Genomic DNA, 24,639 nt, shown 5'->3' on the forward strand with positions numbered 1-24,639 from the left:
TCGACGGCCCTTCTCTCCCTCTCTTCTTCTGCTTTCCTAGATTCTTCCTTCAATTTATCTGCTTCTTCTTTTTCTTTCTTCTTCCTCTCTTCGGCCTCCTGTTTTGACACCTTCTTGGCTTTCTTGGCTTCTTTCTTCGACTTTTCTACTTCATTTTTCTTCTTCCTCTCCCTCTCTTCTGCCTCTTCTTTGAGGGATTCCCTTTTTTCTCTCTCTAAGTTCTCCTCCTCCTTTTTTCTGCCTTCGCCCTGCTTCTTCTTTTGTGTTGTCCTCTTCTTAGGTTTCTTTGCTTGATTTTTGCTTGACTATTCCTTTTGTTCTCCCCCTTCTTTGTCACTTTCAGTCCTCTCGCTAGACAGCTCTTGGTCCTGGTGAGGGGGCTATCTGTCGGGTGTTTCTCCTTCTCCTTCCTCTATATCATGTGCCTCTTTTACTGCCTCATGGATGAGGGCAATCAAAACACTTCTGTAGCCGATGAAAGAGGCTTTGGAAGAGGCTTTCTTCCTCTCAGTGCTTTTGGAGGTTGGGGACTCCCCGCTTGCTGACTTGCTCCCCAAGGCTAGTGCTTTTGTTGCATGGTCTATGGTCTTGCGCACATAGCCATTCCAGTCAACCTCATCCAGGCTGAGAACTGCCACGTTCTCTAGCACATGCACACTAATCCAATGCATGAGGGAATTGTAGTGCTGGCTAGAGAATAGTACGTATACAAGTTTTGCCTACATGCGGGCTTCAGCATCAGGGATATCCTAGATGCTAATGCCATCGTTGGCTAGCACCTCTTCCCTCTTCATCTTAAGCAAGGCATAGATGTCTCTTTTATGCTTCTTCTCCACCTTAGGCTCTAACCCCAATACCTTCTCCATCAAGGCTGGGTTCAAGGGTACCTATACCTATTTGGCCTTCTCTCCCCTTCCCACTGTTACGGTTCCACATTCTTGATCTGGGCTGTAAGTTCTGAGGAATTCCACACACTTTGTGTGGTCAGGCTCTTATACAAACTTCTCAAGGTAGTTAGCAAGGCTGCACTGCTCTACGACCCTCTTGGTTACTTCCCCCTTGGCCGTACTTTCTTGATGTTATGGATGGTTCAAAATTTTAGTTGGTTGTAGGCACGACTTTCCAAGGAGATGTCGTACTAGGTTCTCTCCTCTTCCGTGAAGGGGAGTTGGTGGGCACGGTCTTGTTGCGACATCTTTCATTCCTATCACGAACCATAATCCCCATTAGTGCTTTTAAAAATAATAATTTGCTGTAAAGAAAGACTTTATGTTTGTTGAATGATGTCATTAAGATCCAACATAGATTATTCCCTTCAGACTTTTGGCCTTTTATTTCAAATCTTTTGTGAAATTCCTCCTACATCACCAGTTTCTTATGCGTTTATGTGTTTTCCTTATCTTGATTGGTTTTAATTTGACTTACGCCCTCCCCTTCTAGATTGAGAAGAATCCTTTCTATGATTGAAGTTTAGGAGGTCGAGGGCATTTACCATTCAGATATAAGGGTTACTTGCGCATGAGCCAAGTATAGAATTCTGGGTTATACTCTAGTTGAGCTTCGCAATCCAGATCGAAGGGTCAGGTGCTTACGTGTGTGATGTAAGTGAGGATATTCGTTAGGAAATTGCCAAAGTTGACACGGCTAGTGATGTGGAGCTCTTCTTTAATCAGGAGACAATCAAGATATGGGTGTCCTCTGATGTGCTCTTCTATAGGTTGGCCACAAAGAGTGGTTAACACTCTATATGAGGTGGGTGCAACATAGGTTGGGTCATACTCCGATATCTTGATTGCACAGCGCTGCTCAGCGTTGGTCATGATTTGAAATCCTTCAAGTTCCCAATGCAATTGCAGAGTGTACTAGTTTCGTAAAAATGGAGAGTCGGTGCCAAATCTAACGCTTTCAACTCCTCAACTTCTTTGTTAGTGATGGAAGCAATCACGCACTTATGGTAGGATGTAATGAGGCACTGTTTGATGGCTTGTTCGCTTGATATCTTAGTGCATAGAAACTCGGTAGCTGAGTGGGGTGTTTTGAAAAATGCAAATTCGAATGTTTCCCAGGAACAAGGCATCGTGCAAAATTTGGTTGCTAAAGGCTCTTGCAACAGGCCTAAGTCCAAGCGATCATAACTTAGAGCCAACGACATGAACGTGTCACCTAAGCATCTAAGACAAGCAATAATGTCATCCCCTGTGTCTATATCTAGGTTTGCGAGGGCTAGAGTTAAGAATGATTTCCACTCTTAGGAGGTTTTAAGGCCTGCAGCAGGTGGCTAAGGTTTGATGGGGCTAGAAGGCTTGGTGGCGGATGATGGCAGTTGCCCATGAAGTGGTGGTTAAGCCTCGTGGATGAGCATCAGAGTAGTAGCTGTTACGGGTGGGCTGCTACACTCGGATTGGGTTTGGCAAGTCCTATTGGCACTAGAAAGAGTTGAAGTATGGAAAGGCATTTGTGGTTTGGGCTGATACGCTTGCTCAACCCTTCTGGGCTTATGCGTGGGTGAGCTTGTAGGAGGCCAGTCCTGGAAGCGCTATGGCTTCTGGTTGTGAGGTTCTATGGGGCTCGAGGTGATCAAGCTTGAGGACGGTGTGTGAGTAGTACCTTGGGCCATTCGGGTCTTAGGGATCCATATCTAGGCATTTTCCTCATAGTAGCCTTGCACGTGCAAAAGGGCTTTAGGAACCCATCTTGTCTTGATCATGCTTCCATTTTTGTAACTGTGTCTCGCACTCTTGGGTTTAGATTTTCTTGTTTTACGAGAATGTGAGTGTCCACTCCTAGGCGGTGATTGTGGTTGTTTAGGCCTCCATTGAAACTTACGATGTTAGGCCCTAGCTTTTTCTTCTATGAACCGTGGCTTGTGATATGCGGTGGATGGTGACCAAGCACTATCCCCCTCGGTAGACTTGGCTATGAATATTTCTATCGGTGGCCTTGCAAACTTTGATGAGGTTGCGCAGCCCTTGCTGAAAGCTATAACAATGCGGACCTTGCAAACTTTGATGAGGTTGTGTAGCCCTTGCTAAAAGCTGTAACAATGTGAATGTTGCCTATGGTGAGGTGGATGCACTGCCACTCATAATCAACATTGTAGTGAGTTTTCTTCTTGAAGGTTAGCCCTAGCAATGACTCCGTGCTTGCTTGCATCTTTAGTGTTTGGCAACATGTAAAAGATCATCGGTACAATCTTAGACTCGATAACAATAGCGGCCCTACACTTGCCGAGAAGTGCATATGAGTGGCCCCCATATGGGCTTAATTTGGCATTAGTGGGTTGTAGTGGTGGTTTACCAAGACATGCTTGTCAAACCAGCTCTTGCGTCATGCCTTCTCGCATATGAGTGCATGAGTGGCTAGAAGGCAAGTTTTCGAGAGGCGTTAAAGTTCAACTAGGCGTTGCATCCATGCCTCCTTCCCTTCCCATCATTCTTGAAGTGCTATTCTCAGGCTATGAACAAAGAACTCTATTGGTATTAGTGCTATTCTCAGGCTATGAACAAAGAACTCTATTGGTATTAGTCCCATAGGTCAACCTAAAGGGAGTTTAGACAACAACCATTTTATAAGCTGTACAGTAAGCCCACAAGGCTACCATCAGCTTGTTATCCTAGTCACTGCACGAAGCAAAGACTACTTTGGTTAGGACGTTCACAAGGATTTTATTTGTGGATTCTGCCTGACCATTTGCCTAAGGGTAGTATGGAGAGGATTTTAGATAGATAATTAGAAAGGTGGAAAGAAGATGCGCTATTACTTCATTAATGAAGTGTGTGTCCTGGTCACTGACTAGTTCGATGGGACAACCAAATCGTGAGATCACCTACTCCCATAAGAACTTGGCAGTCATTCTAGCGTCATTCTTTCGTGTTGCTCTCCCTTTTTCCCATTTTGTTAGGTACTCTGTGGCCACAATGATATATTTGGCCTGCAAATACTGTGCCGTAGGACTAATGGATCCTACGAAGTCGATCCCTCATTTTTCGAAGGGTTATCGTGCAATGATTGGGGTCAACTCCATTTGATCCTTGAGAATCGAGACCTTTGTCCGTTGAAACTCGTGACAATGCTTGACAAATTGTGCTGCCTCGCGAAAAAGCGTGGGCCACCACAGTTGAGACTTCAGCACCTTGCGCGCTGTCGTGTCTCCACTAAAGTGCCTTCCAACAATTCCGCTCTGCGCCTTTGCAAGCATATCATGCATCTCATGCTCGCATATGCATCTACACAACAATCCATCTTGCCCTAGCCTATATAGTTGGCCTATTATCAACTGATAGGGTTGGATTTTGAGGATAAGTCACCTAAGTCGGGCTTTTTCTATGGGTCACTTAGGTAGTCCGTGCTCCAACACTTGGATGATGTCATCTGCTCAATATGGCATTAGATTAGCCTTGAATAAATCTCTCTCACTGGAAAGGTAGAATATATGGGCGTCTGGCAATTCATCGGCAATTCCTTGTCCAACAGCCTCTCTTGTGGGGATGCATGGCATGTGGTCAGCCATGTAGTGTTGTTTTCCCTTCCGTACAACCACGGAAAAGTCAAATTCTAAAAGCAGGAGCCATCTGCATCCTATAGCATAGGGTTTGTTTACTAGATAGAGCAAGCCTTGATGGTCCACAAAGAAAGTAAAAGTCGTAGCCAACAGATAATGCCGAAACTTCTTTACCGCAAATACCATGGCTAAACCCTCTCTCTCAATCATCGAGCAATTCATTTCAATCTCAGTGAATTGTCTGCTAGCATGGTGGATGGTAAAGGTTGTGTTTGCCAGCTTGCCACAATAGTGCCCCCACAACGAATTTCGAGCATCAATATGCACGTGGAAGGTAATGGTCCAATCTGGGGCTCGTAGAATCGGTGCAGTAGTCACAGCCTTTTTCAACTTCTCATATGCTTGTTGGCATGCTTCAGTCCACTTGAAGATGATCAATAGTTTGTACAAAGGTCTAGCAATCAATGCATAGTTCAGCACAAACCATCGATAGTATTGTGTATGGTCTAAGAAGCATTGAACTCCATTATAGTTGATTGGGGGTAGAAGATCAACAATAACCCTGACTTTCAAGAAGTCAGTGGAAATGCCGTTCTTTGACACCACATGCCCTAGGATGCATCCATGTTTCACCCACCAGAACTGACATTTTAAGGGGTTCAGGGAGAGACGATATAAGCAACACCACTCAAAGATTACTCAGAGTTTGTCTAAGTGCTCTCTCCAGATCAAGTGAACACACAAGTCATCCACAAAGATCTCCAATTCCTTGCGAAGCATGTCTTTAAATATGGTGCACATGAGGCATTGAAAGGTGGCTAGGGCATTGGTCAACCCGAAGGGCATGACTATGTAAGCAAAGACGCCCCACTCAGTGGAAAAGGCAGTATTATGCCTATCAGGAGGATGCACTTCCACCTAATTGTATCCAAAGAAGCCGTCTAGAAATCTCTAGGCCTCTTTTCCCACCGCTCTTTCGAGCATGTGCTTGGTGTATGGCAATGGATAGTTGTCTCTCTTACTGGCAGCATTCACCTTCTTGTAATTGACGCACACTCTAATCTTTCTGTTTTTCTTCATCACTATGACTATGGGCAACACCCAGTCTGTGTTCTTAATTTCGTAAATGAATCCTTCTCTCATCAGCTTGTCAATCTCCTCTTTGACTACATGAGCATGTTTTGGATTCATCGGGTACAGTCGCTACTTGACCGACGTTGCGTCTGGCATCACGGGTATGTTATGAGTCACTACACTCAAATCTATCCCCTTAAGTTCTTCTAAGGACCAAGCGAACATGTCTATATACTCTTGCAAGAGAGCAACAATACTCGTCTCCTCTTCCTCAGACAAGTCATCGGCAATAAAGAACGGTCAGGGTGTCTCCTCGTCCTGTGCTAGGTTCACCTCCTTGACCTTGGCTGGTCCCTCGATGGGTTCACTCGTTTGCCCTTGGCATTTGGCACCCAACAGGATTACTACCCTGTCATCCTTTTTGAATTTCGTAAATCTCTTTGGGAGATCCTGCAGCTTTCTTTGCTCTTCTATTTGCATGTCTCTAGGCTGTTTTGCCCTTTCTTCCTTCAACCGTCTGCGCCTCAGGTAGATGGGTAGGTCCCCCTTGGTGCGTCTGGTCTTGGATAGGATCTAGGTATTTCAGGGTTGCTATCTAAGTTTATTTCCAACTCAGAATTGAACTCATCATTTTTGCTAGAAGAGGTGGTTTCTCCTGGCGGTCCAACTCAAAGGGTGACTCTATTTTAAGCACTGGTGTCATACCTGGTTGGGTAAGGCCTGCTTGTTCCAAATCTATGGCTCATGTGTGTTCCAACCAAACATGGTCACAATCCATGTGCATGACCCCTTGCTCTATCTTAAAGACACCCTTTTTCTGTGGCTTGGAGTCTACTCGTATCTATTGTATTTCTCGTCCCTTAGTGTCGTATTCCACAGTGTCTATCTCACCCTCACTTTCGTCAATTGAAAGGATGATAGTCTTTGTACTCATCATTGGAGTCATCTTTGTCCAACTGCTCATCATCGTCTCCTAGGTTTTGGTATATCTCTTGTCTCTGATTGGGGACTAGGGCCCAATTGTACATTAGGTTGAAGTCGGCACCTTAGTCCATTCCCACCTTGGTTCATCTAACAGATCTTGAAGTGGCTTGAAGTTTGCTGCTGGATTGCCAGCTAGCTTGTCGGTCAAGTACTCCAGAATCTCTTGGAGTTTTATCTTGTTATTTGGCACTTGAAATGTGACATGTTTAGGTCGCCCCCACGAAGGGTTTCTGCCATTATGCAGAGATTGGTAAGGAGGGTGTTTCTTTTAACTTGCCAATTGTCTTGATGGCTTGCTCGTATGCCTCATGATCTGAGAATGGCAAGTCAATCGTAGCAATGACATGCATCCAGTCTTGCTCATCCTCTAGGCATGGGATATACTTGGTCAAGGACCCATCAGACACCTTGACTCGAGCGTTACCTTTAAGCATAGCGGAGATGGCATCCAAGTCGAGTGATGAGGTCTTCCACATGTCCATCTCTACCCTCATAGCTTCGGTTCTATTGCCAAGGAAGATTAAGTTGTTACCCCAATCTTCGATGACTCTGGCATTGTGCATCCAGGATTGGCCTAATAGGATGTCGTAGTCCACTCCCTTCATGACTATAAAGTCAACTGAGAACTAGACGCCTACGATCTTCACTGACTAGTTTTTAAGTACCCCGAACGGTTTCACTCTCATACCGTTTGCTAGTATGACATTGAACCTAGCGGTCTTGACAGGTGGGTTTCCCCAAGTCTCAAGCACTGCATGGCTTAGGACACTAACCCCCACTCCTGTGTCTACAATCCCCTTTCTCGTTGTGTTGCCTAGGGCTAAGACAAGTAAGACTCCATGCATCTCGGTGCCTTCCTAGAAAGCATTGACATGCAAGGACTTAGGCACAGAGGACCTACAGCTTCAAGTCTTGCCACCAGGTGGGATGCTGCCTAAGCAGGTCTCCTAGGCTCAGTGTCACAGGGGTGGTCACTAGCGTGGTAAGGAGGTCATTGGCTGCTCTATTCCAGATTTTGTTGACAAATGGCCATGACTGATTTGCTGGCATGTAGCGTCAAGGCTTTGCCTAAGTAGTACCACTTGAGGTGCAGTCGCATCTATCAATTTTGGTCGAGGGGGTGGGACTTGCGTGCTTATGCTGGAGAGATCTTCGATCTCGTCCTCTAGGATGGGCTTAGTATCTTTTAGGTGTTCTTGGGCCTCTTTTATCCATTCCTTCACTTTCTCGATAGCCTCTAGTTGGCGCTTTGGATGCTGGTATTCCCCTACCTTAGCACTTTTCTTTTTGGTCATCTTAGGGGCTAAGGTTTTTGCCTCTACATCAGTGACCTTCTTTCCAGCAGGCAGAGTCATGGCACTCTCAGTTTCAGTGTGATTTTAGCTTTGGGTTTCTTCTTTCTCTGTCTATGGCTCTTCTTCTCGATCAAGGCTGCATCGAGGTTGCTAGGGCCTGGCAATAAGATGTCGGCCTGCTTTGTCTGTGCTCGGGTCATGACATGGAATGGGATAGGTGTGGCCTCCCCATCGAGGTTCTCAATGTCGAATATTCCCCTTGGGACAAATGGCATGTTGGCTGAGCTTGAGGATGGATTTCGCTTGGGATAGTCAATGAAGAGATGAGTGATTCCGCACTCAGGGAACCTTACGTTTGCCTTGTCTCTATTTGATTGCTCCCTTTCAGGACAACATGATGAGATGTGCCTTGGATGACCGCAAGTCCAACACATGATTGGTTCCTGTGTCAGCCCTCCTAGGCCTCTGCCTTGGCCTCTTCCTAACGCCATCACCAGTACTGGTCGATAGTCCATAAGGACTGTGTTGCCCTTGTCATCATGCAAGATGTATGGGTATACGTAAGTCTCTTCCTCATTTGGCTCCTCCACGTAGTGGACTAGAGCGTCACTCGGTGGATGGGTCATGTAGGGACCAGGAGGTCTAGGTATGCCTGTAGGGTTTATGTCCATTCTAGGAACACCCAGTTTAACATCGATAGGCGCAAGAAGGGAAAATGGGGCTCCCCTTCCAAATAATTGTTGGGGCCTGCTCGTTAGATATAATTGGCCGTATGATTGTGAGTACGGAAGTCTTCTTGGTAATTTGCAATGTGGGACATTGTAAGCAAATCTACTACAATTAGCGCAGGGTCATGACCTAGGGTCTTGACACTCGACTGGCAAGTGGTTTCCACCACAGTACACACAGGTGCATTGGTCGTCTCAACATATCCTACAGTTTGGCTATCTCCATTTTTACCTCAGTCAAGTCTTGGTTTGTCTCAGTGGCTTTCCCTTTGTCCTGGGCCATTGGACCTGATCGTTCATTAGGGGCTGATGCTCTCTCTAAACTCCACGAGTTGGTCTCTTCTGAATTTGAGCTTTTGAAGCTCCACTCTTTCACCTGGTCATCTACTCAAATGGCCTCTTCAAACACCCTAATTAGTGAGTCTTGTTGCAAGCTCGATTTGCCTACGAAGGCCTTATACAGCTCCTCACTCCGTATTCCACTGATATACGCGGTGGACACCGCTCTTTCGGTAGGTCGTTTGCCCATGGGGATTCTCTTGAAGAGGCACCTCACGTGGGTGATATAGTCGCAGATGTCCTCTTTCTCTTTCTGCTTGACATTCATCAGTCTTACTAGCAGATTGTCGGAGTATCCAGGCTCAGAGAATCTCTTCATGAAGAGTTTTTTGAGGCCGTTAAAGTCCACTCATTCTCCGGCATCTAGACTCGTGTACCGAGTCCTACCCTTATTGCCTAAGCAAAGCCCACATGCTTGAGAGCATTGAATCAAGTCGGTGAGGCGGTTGGCCTTGCAGACTTGCTCGAATTGCTCTACAAAGCTGTATGGATCGTCATGGGGTTGGTACTTATCAAGCTGCTTCACAACAATTCAGATTTTAGACAGGCCCTTAGAGTCTTGGTGTGCTCCTAATCCTGCTAGTAATGATGTTGCTAGTGCTGCAGCACTCTACTCCACTGCTGTGTTGTCGAGCAGTCACTTCATGAGAAGCTCACTGAATGTTAGGTCTCCTTCCAGGGCTCTCTCATGATCGGTCCAATTCCCACCTGCTAGGTTCAGCACCCATTGTACCTCATGCAATTCTGCTTCTTCCTTAAGCTCCTAGCATGCTGGTCTTGGTTGTATTTCACTATGCCTTGCAGTGCCTTGTGGGCTAGCTTCCGTTCCTTTTCCAAGTTTGTTATGATGGCTTATGCCGTTTTGCCAGGAGTGCTCATACCGAGCGTGCGCATCGTAGCTGCTCACTAGCTAATAATGAATTGCATCTGGAAAATTTCCCAATTCGAGTTCCTCATTTGACCTGTGATCTGAGCTTTCCTATGTCATCATCACGTTCTCATGCTCCACCAAGCTGTCAATCAGATTGAGAAAGTTGATCAGATCCACTTCTCTAGCATCGCTTGCTTGGTCCTACTCTGTGATTTGGACGTCGGTTTATGTCTTGGGATCCTCTCCTATTGGTGGGTTCCTTGAGGTGTTCATCTGAGTGAGTTCCTTGACTTATTGCATCCAATCCTTAATTTATCCTACTTAGTGTATGTGTGCTCTTTCCCATGCACTTGTGCTCAATCAGGCTTTCATCTCTATCACTAAGTGTACTTCAAGTGCGGAAATTCAAGGTGAATGTGGAAAACAAGAATCTAAGCGGCTTATACACTCTCACTTCGTTTTAGGCCTGATAGGCTTGTTGACCCACTTCTGGCCATCTTGTCAAATTTTAGGGTTTCTCACTGCGTTGTCTTACCCCTTTTAGGTTTGTTCAAGGTCTTTGGCTCACCTAGTTGTTGCTAGGACTTTGGGTCTCACAATAGCCTACTTGAGCTGCTAAGTTGATGCATCCTATGAATTTTCCTCTTCCCTACACCAGAATTGAGTTCTGTGTGTAGGGAGGACTCAAGAAGGTTTACGCGGCCGTACTCTAGCTTGATCTAGTCTAATTTCTTGAAATTTTGGAAAAATCCTAACTTGGCCCAACTCATCTAAATTGTAGGGACTGAGTGATGGATTCGGATGGGCTGAGGGTCGAATGGGAGTTGTGGACTGAGTTGTCATGACCGAGGGCCAAATGGGAAGCACGGGCAAGGTGACTCGGACGGGGTGATTCAGACAGGGTGACTCAGATGGGGTGATCTGGATGGGTCGAGAAGATTCGCTCAGATGGGACAAGGGGGTCTATTTGGACGGGACGAGGCACATGGATTGAGGGTCGAGTTTCGATATGGCCAAGTGAACTTTGGGCCAAGTAGGTTCCTTCGGACGGGGTGACTCAACTAGTGGGCTGAGTCGGCCGAGAGTAAGTGGGCCAAGGGCCAATTGTGGGACTTAGGCTAGGAACTAGTCACTCGAACGGGTTGAGTGACATGCGACGATGGCATTAAAGGCACTAATTTACTCGAATCTTGCGCCACATGCAATCACATCACACAAGAGCTTCCAAATCAATATACCAAGGCATAAGGGGAGGGCTTGATATACCTGGAATGCGCGGTAGGCTCCGTGGTGGCAAGATTGAATTGAATCTCCAAGAGCTCTCTCTCTCTCTCTCTCTCTCTCTCTCTCTCTCTCTCTCTCTCTCTCTCTCTCTCTCTCTCTCTCTCAATGTCAGGGTGTGAAATGAGCTCTTCCTTGACCTCTTGGCTCTTAAATCCCTTCCCAGGTAAGGTTTTGATGTCCCCAATCACTCATTTGCCAACATTAAACATCCCGAGCACTCTTTTTTCTTATTTTTGCATGATTTGTGCCCTGTTTTTTCCTGTTTTGCAATAGTAAAACCTACACTTTTCTGATCTGATTTCCTAATCCTAACCTACACTAAATGCAACAAAGATCGAAGGCAAAAAATTGAAATGATTTGTCCATCTTTTCCAATCATCAAACCAACAAAAAAACCCAAACTACTTACTTGTTTTGAAGATCAAAAACCCAAATTTCCTACCTATCTCAAGCTCCATTTCGGGGATGAATTCCTTACTTCAATGCTCGATATGAGGCGCGCAAGTACTCAAGCTTGAATCCATTGGTCCAGGCAATGGAACCGAAATGTGGGAGCCCTCGCTCAACTGCCAAGACCCATGGACCACTTATTGCATCAAGCGTTCCAAGCGAGCTCTTGTGGCTATCTCTCACCTAGTCGACGCGCCGTCGATACTCTTGTGGCATAGTGAGCTTACCTTGATGCCGAAATGAATTGCCTCCCCTCTTGCACATGCCAGTAGCTCCACGATCCTAGATGCTAGGTCAAGCATCCTCAAGCCTCCTCCATCTCCAAGCTTCATTCACCATAGCAGCAATGCGCATGAGAAAAGAGAAGGGAAGAGAAGAGAGAAGAAGAGAGAAGAGGGGATGGTGAAGAGCTTCACTCTCTTGATCCCTCACTCCCACACACTCACTCCCTCACACTCTCACACTCCCTCTCTCAAGAGCACACACACAATCAAGGAGAATAGAAGAGAGGAGAAGAGAGGAATCTTGTTAGCCACACACCAAAGAATGAGCTCTCATTTACTTTTTGAACTTTATATACAAAACCCTAAATTCCCATGGGCACCCATCCCTTTTTACATGACGGGCCATTGTGGCAAGGTATCTTTTTCTAATTCCCTCTTCTTGCTTCATGCCCTAAACCTATACCTGTCTATTCTTTTATAAATGGCACATGAGGGAGCCTGGCACTCTTTTACAAGAGTTTTTAGAGTTTGTTGAGGCACCTTTCATTTAAAATTGCACTTTTTGCCTCAGCTTAGCTTTAGGGGCCGCCTCTATGTCTTTGCTCTTTTTCCATCGTTTTTTTGCTTTTTTCTTCATTTTTTTCCCATCTCGAATTGGCAAATTGGGGTTAACACTTAGGCTGTTGGGCCTTAGCTTTTGTTGCTGCTTGTGAGATTCGGTGGATGATGGCCGAGTACTACCCCCTTCCATAGACTTGGCTGTGAGTATTTCTACCGGTGGCCTTGCAAACTTTGATGAGGTCACGCAGTCCTTGTTGAAGGCTGTAACAATGCGGATGTTGCCTATGGCACTGCAGCCTGATTCTTTAGTGTTTGGCAACACGTAAAAGATCATTAATACAACGTCAAACTCGATAGCAACAACGGCTTGCACTTGCCAAGAAGTGCATATGAGCAGCCCCCATATGGGCTTTATTTGGCATTAGTGGGCTGTAGTGGTGGTTTACCAAGTTGGGTCCAATGATCGTGAGTTAATGCATTGAAGTCTACTTCATCATCGATCAAGGCATTGAAAGCACATGTTTGCTTGGTAGTGACCATGATGTGGAGATATGCGGGTTCTACGGCTTACTTATCCTCATCATCAATTTCTGTGATTGTGGCAACTCGTACCTTGATAGGGGGTTCTAACATTGGTGCTTCATGCAATGGATGCGTGGGAGGGTAGTACTTCTTAATGCAACTGCCATTGAAGAAGCCTATGCCCTCCTTGTCTAGAGTCTCGAGCTCAATGTTGCCAGTTTGGCTAATTGCACGAACTTTGAAAGGCCCAAGACCTCTAAACTTCATTTTCTACTTGTGTCCTTTAACTGAGTAAAGGAGCACTAAGTTTCCTTATTCAATGTTGCGCTACTCGACATACTTGTCAAACCAACTCTTGCATTGTGCCTTCTCGCATATGAGCGTATGAGTGACTAGAAGGTGAGTTTCCGAGAGATGTTCAAGTTCAACCAGACATTGTGTCCATGCCTCTTTCCCTTCCCATCATTCTTAAAGTGCTATTCTTAGGCTAGGAATGAAGAACTCTACTGGTAGAATTGCTTCAATCCCATAGGTCAACCTAAAGGGGTTGGCCGACAGCCATTTTATAAGCTTATGGTAAGCCCACAAGGCTGCCATCAGCTTGTTATCCCAGTCGTTGCATGAAGCATAGACTAATTTGGTCAGGATGTTTACAAGGATCTTATTTATGGATTTTGCCTGCCCATTTTCCTGAGGATAGTATGGAGAGGATTTTCGATGGATAATTAGAAAGGTGGATAGAAGATGCCCTATCACTTCATTGATGAAGTGCATACCCTAATCACTGACTAGTTCAATGGGGCAGTTGAATCATGAGATCACTTGCTTCCATAAGAGCTTGGAAGTCGTTTCAGCATCATTCTTTCATGTCGCTCTCTCTTCTGCCCATTTCATTAGGTAGTCTGTGGCCATGATGATATATTTGGCCTGCGAATACTATGTCGTAGGACTAATGGGTCCTATGAAGTTGATCCCCCATTTCTCGAAGGGTTGTTGTGCAATGATTGGGATCAACTCCATTTGATCCTTTCGAATCAGGATCTTTGTCCGTTGACACTCTTCACAATGCTTGACGAATCTTGCTGCGTTGTGAAAAAGCGTGGGACACCACAGTTGAGATTGCAGCACCTTGCAAGCTGTCGTGTCTCCGCTAAAGTGGCCTCCAGAAATTCCGTTGTGCACCTCTACAAGCACATTGTGCATCTCATGCTTGAGAGCATATCTACACAACAATTCATCTTGCCCTAGCCTAAATAGTTTGCATGCTATCAACTGATAGGGTTGGATTTTGAGGATAAGTCACCTAAGTCGGGCTTTTTCTATCGATCACTTAGGCAATCCATACTTTAGCACTTGCACGATGTCATCTGCCAATATGGCGTTAGATCAGCCTTGAATAAATCTCTCTCATTGGAAAGTTAAAACAGATGGGCGTCTAGCAATTCATCGGCAATGCCTTGTCCAGTGGCCTCTCCTATGAGGATGTGTGACATGTGGTCAGCCATGTAGTCCTGTTTTCCCTTCCGTACAACTATGGAGAAGTCGAATTCTAAAAGAAGAAAGAGCCATCGAGCTATGCATCCTGTAGCGCAGGGTTTGTTTACTAGATATATCAAGGCTTGATGGTCCACAAAGAAAGCAAAAGGTGTAGCCAACAGATAATGCCAAAACTTCTTTACATAAAATATCATGGCTAAACCCTCTCTCTCAGTCTCCTCGAGTAATTTATCTCAGTCTCAATGAGTTGTCTGCTAGCAAAGCTCATTGGATAGTCAAGGTTGTGTTCGCCAAGTTGGCACAACACTGCGCCCACGGTGAATTTCAAAGCATCAATATGCAGGTGGAAGGTAATGGTATGTCAGAGAATGGCTGAGAACTAAGTGAGAAGTAAGCTCTCATACCTCGTGTAGATACCAAGGAAGACCGAGAAGTGCTCATGAAGGACTTGCTCTAATACCAGTTGAAAGATGAGAAGGATCAAAGCTTGCACACGAGAGCTATGGCGAGAGAGCAAGAGCAAGAAAGAGAGAGACAAGAAATGGGAACTCCAACAACCACAATGTGTGGCCGGGCCTTTATTCAAACTGTCACTAAAAGAATAAAGAATAAGTAGCTGTGACGGGCACCTGCCACCTGCAGTGTACAGTGGTGGGTACTGCCAGTTTAATAATACACGGGCAGTTAGGCGAAGGCACCTTTACCCCCAACAATAACCTTCTCATCCACCTACGTCTCCAAATCACCAAGTAGCTTGTGTAACCAAGCTACCTCACATGCTACAATTGCAGCACTTATGTACTCTCTATCTCTTTATAAGACAAGGAAACTTTTGGTTGTTTCTTGCTATCCCAAGTAACAACACCATTGTTAAGGAACATAAAACCACTCATAGATCTTCTATCTAAAATACTAGCAACCCAATCTGCATTTGTGTAACCATGTAACTCTAATTGTACACTTGCACCATAGAATAAGGCATAGTCTGATGTGGACTTGACATGATGGAATGTATGCCACACTACATCCAAATGTAGCTTCCATAGAAGTTGTACAAACTTACTCTCCAAACCAACTGTGTAGTTTAGGTCTAACCTAATGATCATCAAATAGATAAGGCTACCCACAATCTTTTGATACATAGTGACATCCTCAATCAAGTCATCCTCATGTCCACTAAACTTAGCATTAACATCAAAAGGTATAGGAATAGGCTTGCAATCAACCATACCATACTTTAACATATCTTATGTATACTATCTCTCTGATAACCATATACCCTTTGGAGTCCTAATTATCTCTATGCTGAGAAAATAGCACAGGTCTCCTAAATCCTTCATCTCAAATTCAGCCTTGAGAAGACCTTTCACAATGTCAATCTCTATCTCAATATCCCCCATGATGATCAAATCATCCATATATATAGTAATGATTACAATACTTGCATCACTCTCACATACATAGCGTGAGTAATCAATCTATGCTCTACAAAATCCAATGCTGATAAGGTATTCTACAATCATGTCATGCCATGCCTCAAGTGCTTGCTTCAACCCATACAAGCCCTTAGAAATCTTGCATACATAATCTGAATGATTCTCATTCACATAACCAGGTGGTTGCTCCACATAAACTTCCTCTTGCAAATTCCCCTACAAAAAGTCATTCTTAAACATGCATTTGATGCATGATCCAACCTTTTGACATAGCCACTGCTATGGTAGTTTATATTCGCCATTTTACCCACTAGAGCAAAGATGTCCTCATAATCAATACTAGAGTCTATGCATATCCTTTGGCAACTAGATGTGACTTATAATGCTCAATAGTTGCATCTAGGTTATGCTTAATCTTGTAAATCCATGTATAACCAACACATTTCTTGCCTTATAGCACTTAATAGATACATATATTGGTGCGCAGATCGGACGTTGTATGCTCGCGTAGTGAATGCCGGAAGGTCCCCAAGAACAATGAACTCTACTTTTTGCACAAGTTACAAGGTGAAAAGCATGAACGACAAGAGCAAGAGACCAATTGGGTGCAATCTCCCCCCATGCCTTGTGTGAGTGCTTCACAAAGCATGTATTTTATGTATATTTCCATCTTCATGCTCAATAATAGCCCAATTTACAAAAATATATCAAGATTTTAGCTTTTGAGTTTGCTTTTACAAAAATAGAAATAAAGCTAATGGACGGTGCCCATAGAGTCTGGCACTCCCAATACAATGTCCAAATAGAAATAACATAACCGTGCGCATGGGCGCATACAAAATAATAATAAATAATCGATGCCTCAATAGACATGACAAAATATAGGCGTGGCACCTATCAAAATATAATACATAGATCGAATACTCGCTATCCACCAATGCTTTCCTCTGCCACTGCTGCTATCTCTACACATCAACTGAAGCATTCACAATTGTTAGTAAAATAATACAATTAAACCGACAAAAGTGAATACCTAGCAGTCTTCAGCTACATAAATAAATCAACTAGTTAGAAATAAATCCTAACCTTAATTTATTACGAGTGCGCACTCAAAACTCATAAACGTTTATTAATTTAATATGCATTTTGCGGAATCACCCGCTATGGAATCACCCATGTACACACTAAATTAATGAAACGCCCGAAAAGGACAGGCGTCCCCATCAACTTTCGCACAAAGAATCCACTTTGTGTATGAGCCCCGGTCGTCAAAGTTTACGGAATCCACCGTAAAACCTCACGGAATCCACCGTGGAATATGCCTCCTGGCATCATACCCCCGGGGTGGGATAGCAATTGACCTCAATTGCTATTAGCTCAATGTGGAGCTAACAGAGTGGGGAAAGCATTTAAGTCTCTAGCGTGCATCCATTGTGCTTCCTCTATAGGATGGTTCTTAAATTTAACTAGATATCTAGAATACCTTCGGCCAGTTCTAGTGGTCATAAAGTCAGTGTCTATAATAGCTTCTGGTTCAAGTATTTCAGTCTCTTCCTCTAATAAAGGTGGGTTTTCATAAACAAGGTGTACAGGTAATTGGCCTCTAAATGATCTCAATAAACTAATGTGAAATGTATTGTGAATTTTCCAATGAGATGGTAATCTAACTTGAATGCATTGTCATTAATTTTATGAATGATCCTAAATGGTCCATAGTATCTAGGGGCTAATTTCACAACTCGATATCTATCTACACTTTGAAGTCTACGTTTTTCTATTCTCAGCCAAACATAATCATCAACTTTGAAATTCATTGCTTGTCTTTTCTTGTTGGCTTGTTTGGTATATGATTGGTGGGCTTTAGCAATCATATCTTTGACCTCATCAAAAATATTGTTATGCATACTAGCAATATCATCAGCACTCTGAATTCTATTAGACAAAGATACAACAGGTGTAGATAATCTATATCCATAAATGACTTCAAACGGTGCTTTCTTTGTAGATGTGTGTGGTGTATTGTTATATGCAAACTGTAATAAATGCAAATGTGTGTCCCATGTCTATGGTTTAGAGATAGTATATGCACGTAAAAGATCTAGAATTGTGCTGTTAGTTGCTTCTGTTTGTCCATTAGTTTCTGGATGAAATGCAGATGAGAAATCAATCTTTCTGCCTAGGTAAGCAAACAGAGTAATCCAAAAGTTGTTACAAAATCTAGAATCACGATCTGAAATAATAACTTTTGGCAATCCATGGTTAGTAAAAACAATTTTCAAAAATAATTGTGCTGCTTGTGATGCTGTTAAAGTTTTCTTACATGGAATGAAATATGCTTGTTTACTAAATCTATCTACAACTGTCCAAATCATATCATGGTTAGATTTAGTATTAGGTAAACCAATAATGAAATCCATAAAAATTTGTTCCCAAGGTTTAGATGGAATAGACAAAGGCATAAGTAATCCATACTGTTTACCATGATGTCTCTTAACTCTTTGACAAATCAAACATTCAGAAACAAAGTTAGACACATCAGCATCCATATGTGGCCAATAAAAATCTTCAATTAATGTACGTAAGGTAGATATGATACCTCTATGACCTTGATATGGGGGACAATGAATTTCATTCAAAACAAAAGATCGGAATGGAATTGTAACACACAATCTCTTTTCATAAAACATAAATCCATCATTATATGACAATGAATCAATAGGAATCAAATTATTTTAAACTAATTTATTCCAATCAGCATGAAAAGTAATATCCTGATGATATGTATCTTTCATAGCAATCAAAGAATCAAAAGATATGACAGAAATATTATGAATGGCAGGTCTTCTACTCAATGCATCAGCCACTACATTTTCTTTTCCGGGTTGGTATTGAATGATAGGATGAAAACTTTGAATAAAATAGGCCCATTTGATATGACGGTCAGAGATTTGGGGTTGGCTAAGTAAATGTCTAATACTTTTCTGATCGGACTTAATCATAAATTCTGAATCCATTAAGTAGTGTTTCCACTGTCTTAATGCTTGTACAACTGCTAATAGTTCTTTGTCATATGTGGAATATTTCAGCTCAGAGGGTTTCAGCTTAGAACTAGAATAGGCTATAGGATGATTGTCTTGCATAAGTACAGCTCCTATTCTTGATCCACTAGCATCGGTCACTACTAGAAAGAATGGTCTATTAAAATCAGGCAACTGTAGAACTAGGGCATGGGTTAATGCATGTTTCAGTAAGTCAAAAGATTTTTGTTGATTTTCGGTCCATTGATAGACAATACCTTTCTTCAGAAGTTTGGTTAATGGTAAAGCAAGTGATGAAAAATTACGTACAAACTTCCTATAGAAACTAGCAAGACCAAGGAATGAGCGTAACTCATGCACGTTTTTAGGGACATGCCAATTCAATATTACATCAATTTTCTTAGGATCAACTTTAATTCCATCAGATGATACAATATGACCTAAATACTCAATTTTTGTTTTAAAGAATTCACTCTTTTCAGGATTTGCATACAGTTGATTTTCTTTCAATAACTGAAAAACCAAAGACAAATGCTCATAATGTTCTTTCTCATTTTGACTAAACACCAAAAAATCATCAAAGAAGACAATTACACAATACTGATATTTCAAAAAGATACGGTTCATCATTCTACTAAAGGTAGCAGGTGCATTAGTCAATCCAAATGGCATGACTAAAAATTCGTAATGACCAAACTGTGTTCTAAATGCAGTCTTGAATATGTTAGACTTATCTAGTCTCACCTGATGATAACCAGACTTAAGGTCGATTTTACTAAATATAGCAGATCCTTGCAGTTTGTCCATAAGGTCATCAACTCTAGAAATAGGATACCTATTCTTTACAGTGATCTTATTTAAAGCTCGATAGTCAATGCACATACGATAGGTATTATTCTTTTTCTTGACTAACAGAACAGGTGCACCGAATGGAGAACTGCTAGGTCGAATCAATCCTCTATTTAGTAATTCTTCAACTTGACTCTGGATTTCTTTTTGCTCTATCTGGTTATGCCTATATGGTGCTTTGCAAAAGGTGGTTGTATGCCAGGGATCAAATCTATCTTATGGTCTTCTGGACGTGAAGGAGGTAAACCAGGTGGTAGGTCTTCTGCAAAACAGTCCTTAAAATATGCGAGAAATTCTTTATGCCTAGGATGCATATGATTTTCTTTTACTTGCAATTCATTCACCCAAATGAGATAGGATTTACTACTCTTGCGTAATGCACGTTTAGCTTGAGTATGCGAAAGTAGTGGAAAAACATTAGATGCATGCATACCATATAATGTAATAGATTTTCCTTGAAAATTAATATTCATTGTGTGTGTGGAATAATCTATATCTGGGTTATGCTGGTGATGCCAAGGCATACCTAAAATAATGTCACTCAACTGTAATGGAACAACTAAGAAATTTCTTCTTTCAGTGTATGAACCAATTTGAATCTCTAATTAGTCTTGCACTTCCTGTGTACCATTATACCTAGTGCCTAAGAATGCAGATTTTATGCGATAATGCGTAGGTACAGTCTGTAATTTCAATTCTTTTACCAATTTTGCTGAAATAAAATCATGAGTACTACAGTCATCATGCAAAATAGTCTTTTCCTTTCCATCCACCAAACATTTCATAGTCAATAATGAATGTGGAGTAGGCATACCTGGTAAAGTATCGGAAGTAGTAGTAGTGTCGTCCTCATCTTCAGTGAAGCTAGGCATATCTTCATGTTCGTCTTCGTCCATTGCTCCAAGGTAGTTGATATGACCTGGTGGCTTCTTTGAATGAAAATTTGCTACTAGATGTCCAGGCTGGTGGCATTTATAGCATACTATTGGCTTGGCTTTGGTTACATTGTTTGCAATGGCGGGAAGTCTAGGTACATTTGGATTTGGCTGTGGAATAGGCTTAGAATTTGGATTGACATTGGATGGTAATACAGGTGGTTTTGCCCAATTCTTGCAGAAAGATGATGAAGAGAAACGACCTGAATTAAATCTTCTAAAATTGGAATTGAATTGTTTAGATCCATAATTACCATTGGCTTGGAATTGCTGTGGACGTCTGTCTCTACCTCGTAGCTTATCTTCAGTGTCATGAGCTAATGAAATGGCGTCTTCAAGAGTAGCAGGCTTGAACATGTTAACTTCAGCGTAGTAATGTCCAAGAAGTCCAGACATATACTTGCGCTTATGTGTCGCCTTTGGTACGTCTTCAAGCATGCGTAGCTGGAGGAGTGCATTCCAAAAACGCTCTGTATACTGAGGTATAGGCTCAAAATCAGGTTAGCGGGATGAGCGTAGCTCAAGTGCAGGATTACAAGGCTTATGTGTTTTTGGGTATAGCTTTCTCAATCTTCAGAAAATCTGCGATTTATCCTTCTTCATATGCTAAAAATGCTTCAGCAAACCTGCGTATGGGTAGAGTATCTTCCAACGAACAACTTTGCAGTTCAGAGTTTCTGCGCATGAACAATCCTAGGAGTTTTGAGCACAAGTCAATTCTGACTCTAGTTGACTAGTCTGACTTGCAGAGTTGCAGACTTATGTGACTTGCAGAGTTGCAGACTTACAGAACTTATTCGACTTAAGGAACTTGCAGGACTTGATCAGAAATTACTTGCAGAACTTGACTCCTATGGTGTGTCCTGGAGTTTATGACTTGTAGAGGTGACTTGTCTTACTTGTCTTAGCTTGATTGATTAAGCTTAGAACTTAATCAATCAGAAACGGTGCAAAACGTTGGGGGGCCGTTTTTTCAGCCGTCGCGAAAAAAAGGGAGGTCTTCTGATACCTCGATGACGAATTTTGAAGCTATTAAGCTTCTTTAAAGCTTATAAGCTTTACTATTAAACTTTTGAAAAGATTGGATATCGAGTTTTCTCACTGTTTTCCCACGACTTGATGGAGGAGATGAAGGAGTGGTCCTCCGCATGTATAGCCCGGTCCTTCGCAATCCAATGACAAAAACAGGGGTTCTTGATCGCCAGAAGTCTGCTTGTATCGACGGTTTGCGACGAGATTGACCGTAGAGCCCGATCGTTCCAGGAGCTCCGCCTTCGCACGAGATGGATAGCGATTGGAAGCTCTTGATCTCAGCTCCGCTCTGATACCACTGGTGCGCAGATCGGACGCTATATGCTCGCATAGTGAATGCCGGAAGGTCCCCAATAACAATGAACTCTACTTTTTGCACAAGTTACAAGGTAAAAAGCATGAACGACAAGAGCAAGAGACCAATTGGGTGCAATCTCCCCCCATGCCTTGTGTAAGCGCTTCACAAAGCATGTATTTTATGTATATTTCCATCTTCATGCTCAATAATAGCCCAATTTACAAAAATATATCAAGCTTTTAGCTTTTGAGTTTGCTTTTACAAAAATAGAAATAAAGCTAATGGACGGTGCCCATAGAGTCTGGCACGCCCAATACAATGTCCAAATAGAAATAACATAACCGTGCGCATGGGCGCATACAAAATAATAATAAATAATCGATGCCTCAATAGACATGACAAAATATAAGCGTGGTGCCTATCAAAATATAATCCATAGATCGAATACTCGCTATCCACCAATACTTTCCTCCGCCACTGCTGTTATCTCTACACATCAACTGAAGCATTCACAATCGTTAGTAGAATAATACAATTAAACCGACAAAAGTGAATACCTAGCAGTCTTTAGCTAGATAAATAAATCAACTAGTTAGAAATAAATCCTAACCTTAATTTATTACGAGTGCACACTCAAAACTCATAAACGTTTATTAATTTAATATGCATTTTGCGGAATCACCCGCTATGGAATCACCCATGTACACACTAAATTAATGAAATGCCCGAAAAGGACAGGCATCCCCATCAACTTGTCGCACAAAGAATCCACTTTGTGTATGAGCCCCAGTCATCAAAGTTTACGGAATCCACCGTAAAACCTCACGGAATCCACCGTGGAATATGCCTCCTGGCATCATATATTGAATCTTGTAAATCCGTTTGCAGCTAATAGCTTTCTTGCCTTTAGGTAAGCACACTAACTCCTATGTAGCATTATCCATAAGTGTAGTCATTTCTTCATCCATAGCACAATTCCAATACTCATTTAATAAAAAATAATATCCCTACTAACTCTTAGCTCACGTAAAATAAGGTTAAAATATTTATATCCCTTCTACTTAAGAGAATATCAAACAAATACACATTCTGCTTTGGGATCTAATTTATTGCACAATCGTTAGGGATATGCACGTAAGCAATATATCCAAATACTTTCAAATGGGACAGATTTGGCTTTCTACCTATAAATTTCTCTTTAGGTGTCATATAATGTATAATAGTAGTGGGTGTTCTATTCATAATATATATCATAATAGAAACTACTTCAGCCCAAAAGTAATGAGGCAAGTTTCTTTCTAACATCAATACATAAGCCACCTCTACAATATGCTTGTTTTTTTGCTCAGAAATTTCATTTTGTTGAAAAGTATATCTACATGTATGTTACCTTTGTATGTCATTTTTCTATAAAATTTTAGAAAACTCATTGGAAATATCTTCTTTCCCTCCATGTGATCTTAGGAATTTAATATACAACCATATCTCTGTAAAATATTACACGGCGCAGCGAACAGAATCTGAGAAAGAGATAGAGAGTACACAACAGATAAGAGGAGAATCAATAAATTCTTTAACTCCAAACAACTGATACAAAGATGGCTCTGTCCACCCGTGTGCTTCCACTGTGTGAAGCTTAGATGGCGATCTAGACAGAAGATAGGTGAAGAGCTTAAGGCTAGCTGGAACAACAACTCTGACTGGGTGAAAGATGAGTGTTAGATGGCTGCGAAGGGGTTTAGCTTTTATAGCCCGCGAAGGTCGTTAGGTTGGCCTGCTGACCGACCTACCATATGAGCCTCCACTAGTCGGCCAGGGAATATTCCCTTTACCATCGGGCCAGGGGTGCTGCCCCCGGACCCCACAATAGGGGCCCCTTTTAACTCCCTTACCACGCAACTCAATGCAATGTGCCTCGAGTTGCTACCAGCTTAACCACTCCGTCTAACCCAAAGATTAGACCCACAACAGTCACCTTTTTGCCATCCGGTCATATAGACCTCATCTGATATACAAGTCAGGACTCAACCAATGTCCGGGCTCACATTTGGCTTCTCCTCATAATGGGGGCCTTACAACTTTGAGCACCATGGATCATTGGTAGCACCTAATGAGGGTGGGGCATTGATCATATCTAACACCCCCCCTCAATGTCCACCCATAGGTGAACTATCTCCTCGGCCCAATGCCGAGTCTCTGAAGATGAACTTGAAGCAGATCCTTCGTAAGTGCTTTGGTGAAGATATCTGCTCCATTCTCCTCTGTTGGACAGTAGACCAATTCCACTATCCCATCCTCCATCAAATCACGCACATAGTGATACTGGATCTCTATATGTTTGGTGCGTGCATGAAACACTGGATTTTTGGCAATGGCGATGCAACTCTGATTGTCACATCTCAGCACAGTTGGTTCTTCATCCTGCACTCCCATATGCCATAGAATCCTTCTCAACCATACGGCCTCACATGCAGCAAAACAAGCTGCCTTGTACTCTGCTTTGGTAGAAGACAATGCCACTGTTGGTTGCTTCTTACTAATCCAAGAGAAAATTCATGAACCCAAAGAGAAACAATAACCAGAAACTGACTTCCTGGAATCAATGTCTCCTGCCCAATCTGAGTCACAATTCCCCACAAGAGAAGTTCTGAAACTGTATATGATACCATAATCAAGAGTTTTCTTCAAGTATCTAAGCACCCGCATCCCAGCCTTCCAATG

Source organism: Lygodium microphyllum, chromosome 30 (assembly GCF_053477565.2).
Source record: "Lygodium microphyllum isolate KBCC chromosome 30, Lygodium_microphyllum_v1.1.10, whole genome shotgun sequence".
Taxonomy (NCBI): Eukaryota; Viridiplantae; Streptophyta; class Polypodiopsida; order Schizaeales; family Lygodiaceae; genus Lygodium; species Lygodium microphyllum.